This window comes from Hyaena hyaena, unplaced genomic scaffold, assembly GCF_003009895.1.
Source record: "Hyaena hyaena isolate Hyena2069 unplaced genomic scaffold, ASM300989v1 scaffold_94, whole genome shotgun sequence".
Lineage (NCBI taxonomy): Eukaryota > Metazoa > Chordata > Mammalia > Carnivora > Hyaenidae > Hyaena > Hyaena hyaena.
The window spans coordinates 2,188,509-2,191,954 of NW_024080726.1; positions in this window are offsets into that span (position 1 = coordinate 2,188,509).

The window sequence follows — 3,446 nt, forward strand, 5'->3', positions numbered from 1 at the left end:
TCTGTAACCCGCCGCACCCCGTGTCCCAGAGGAAGAACGAGAGCGTGGGTTTTGGCAAAACAATTTTACTGTTTAAAAAATAAATGTCACATTTGGCATAAAAAAGTCATTTCAAAAACTCGGTTCTGAATGCGCCTCACGGTCTGAGACGTCCTCAAGTGTCCACTACTTCCATCAAAGCCAGGGGGCAGTTTCTCTCTGTGCAAAAGGGCAATGGCACCTTCCTGCCGCCTCGTGCCCACCGTCCCCCCCCCCCCCCGCACAGGGGACGCGGCCCCTCTGAGAATGGCCCTCTCCTCGCCGCACGGGAGCCCAGGACGGAGCACCCCAGCGTGGGACAGGGACGCCCGGACACGGTCCTGACGGTGACACGCCCCGGTCTCCACGCTGCCCCCCACCGCCCCATCTAGGTCTCTCGCTGGCGGGGGACCCACTCGGCCTCCCTGGTGGGAAGCAAGGCCCTGCGCCCCGTCCAGGCAGCAACCGCCCCCGCGCCAAGCGGACACGCTCAGCCCTGTTCTCCCAGGAGGACGGGCCCAGGGCGGAGCGGGGGGTGGGGGGCAGGTACAGGTCATCCCTCAGAGACGGGGATGCACTCAGGGCCGATTAGCGCCGACCCAGGGTCCCGTCCTCTCCCAGTTACCCATCTCATGTCGTTTCATGGCTGACGTTTCTAGGCTTACGCAGCAGGTCCAGCTAAAGGCCCAAACTGGACAGACTGATGCGGTGCCTGTTGACACTTCCGCTTTCAAAGCGAATTCAGATACGCTCCGCTGGGCGCTCAGCAAATGAAGACGCGTCTGCTTGGCCTTACACGGGCGGGGCAGAAAAGATGCAGAGACTTCCTTTCGAACACCTGAGAGCAGGGTGGGGGCCGACAGGCAGCAGACGGACAGTTAATCTAGACGTGTCCTGGTCAGACACAGTCGGGGGGGGGGCGGGGATCTGCTTTGCAAACATGAGCTCCCGGAAGCCGGCTGGAGAGGAAGTATCCCCACCGGGACCGGTCTCCCCGGCTTGCTAGGATTTCCGAGAGGCCTCCTCAAATCTCTCGCTGCTTCTGCGTCCCGCTGGGGAAGCATCAGTGACCTTGCACCTTGCTTAGCGACGAGCCTGGGATCCTCACGCCCCACTTCGGGCTGCAGGGGTGGGGGCGGGAGCGCAGACCTCGGCCACGGCAGGTCCCCCCGCACACAAGCGGCTCTGGGTTCCCGACCTCCAGGGGAGCACCCGAGGGGGGTGAGGACAGCTCTGGACGGCGCTCTGCTCTAGTGCCAGCCGGGCACATGGGGGCAGGGGGCGCCCCCCTCGAGCCCCAGGCCAGCAACACGAGGCGGACGCCCAACCTTGGGGACTGTGGCTTGGGTGACCCACCGGTTGGCAGAGGAGAGACAGCGGGCAGGGCCCTTACCCTCCTCCTCCAGGGCCACCAGCATGGGCTGCAGCCTGGCGTCCGGGCGCCCAGCAAAGGAGGCGTGGGAGGGGGTACAGGCAGCAGAGGCTGCAGGTAAGCATGCTGACGGCCAGGGGACAGGGGACGGCCTGGCGACACCAGGAGGTGGCCGGCCTCTTAAGGTCCTGGCCCCTACCAACTTTGTGTTTCAAGGGGCGGGCGGGTGCAGATGGCGCTAGCCTGCCGCCGCGGGGGTGTGGGGGGGAGGCTTTCCTGTGCGTCTCTTCTTCTGGAACACTCTGCCAGGTAGCTTCTCTACAAGTGGACTAAGTTCTGCGGGGTCCTGGGTACTTAGGACACGATCGACCTGGATAAAACTGATGCCGAGTCTGCTTACGTGAGGCTGCAGGTATTTCTGTGCGAACCAAAGTTGTTTGTTCCTAAAAACTGAATTACATGAAACACCCCCCCCCCAGCCACACACACACACACACACACACACACACACACACACACACGGTTCTGTGGAAGCTTCTCCCTTTCTCCATCACGCTGTCCTCAGCTCTCTGAACTAACGGGGCGAGGAGGGAGCGAGGCAGAGCGGGAGCGCGCTCCGGGCCCGGGGACAGGGACGAGGAGCCTTCCCAGCCACAGGCCACTGGCAGCGCTCCGACTCCGCTAACAGGAAGCAGGGGGAACGAGCCACTGTGCACAGACAAGGAGGGAAGGTCATCAAGACAGCGACAGTTTTGACTTGCGGTTCACAGAAAACTGCTCCCAGATCAAAACCAGAATCTTAGGCTGCAGCCACCTGGAAAGTCCCTCAGCTCTTTCCCCACAACAAATGGTCATAAGCTTGTTCTAGAGCTGCTAACGAGGAGGGGCCCTTCCGCCTCCTCTGCCAGCAGGTCCTTGAGCGCACACCGGCCGCCCACTGCCTCCCCGGTGAACCGCCGCTGTGGGCAGGAGGGGGCGCCGGCGGGCCGGCACCCCTGTCGTCATCAGCAGCCCCCCCTCCCCGGCTTCAGCTTCTGCGTCATCAGTGAACAAGGCACACAGGGTGGCTGAGAGGGTAGCCGAGGCCTAGCGAGCAAAGCCTGGGTGATCGCTGACTCCTGAGGGAAGATGAGGATGAGGGTACAGAAAGGATCAAGGCCATCAGCCCCCCGGGGGCCCGGTTCTGAGGATGGCTTCTTCCCTGGGGCACAGGGCTGGGGGGCGGGGGGGAGAAGCAGATGTGGAGTTCTCGGTGGATTTTGCTGCTGTGATTTTTGAGACAGCACTTGACCGTGGCGAGGAGAATCTCGGGCAGCTCCGCCCCACCCCTACCCCCTGCACAGGCTCCACGGATGAAGGCGGGGGAGGACTTCTGAGGCCGGGACATCCTGGGCTCACCCCCGCACAGACTCACTGTGATTCCGAAACGGTGACCTCGGACCCTGCTGGCCCTACATCCTGGAGGCCTCCGTGGGCATGTGGGGGTCCCACTCTCTGTGTTGCAGCCGCAGAGAGCTAAGTTCCTACAGAACATGGGGCGGCACTGGGGGCGGTGCTGGGGCCGGCGACCCAGGGGAGCGGGCTGCAGAGTGGGAAGGAAGGCACCCAGCAACTGCTAGCAGGGGCTCCTCCCTGGTAGCCGCCGAGAGGGCAGGGATGGTGCGAGAGCGCCCCCACGTGGCCGCGGGTGGCACCGAGCCTGAGCCAATCCTGTCCCCTCATGCCCGCTGGCCAGCCAGGTGCCTAAAAGCTAAAATGCCGACCCTCCAGAGAGACTTCCTGACCGGGCACTGGGGCTCTGCCTCGCCAAGATCGGCTCTCTTGGCATAGAGAAAGGTGCCCTGTCTGGACGGGTCGCTGGAGGCCAGGGGAATTTCAACAAGAGCGCCCTCCACACGGGGAGCCCCCCTCCCAAGCACCAGAGTCACACACACACATCTCAAAGGGAGCCCAGAATTCTTTTAAATTCATCGCCTTGAAGAAAGTGTAAACAATCAGAAGTAGAGAAATAGATCTGGCTGGGCTCCTCCTGCCCAAGGAACACCAAAGCCCGCCA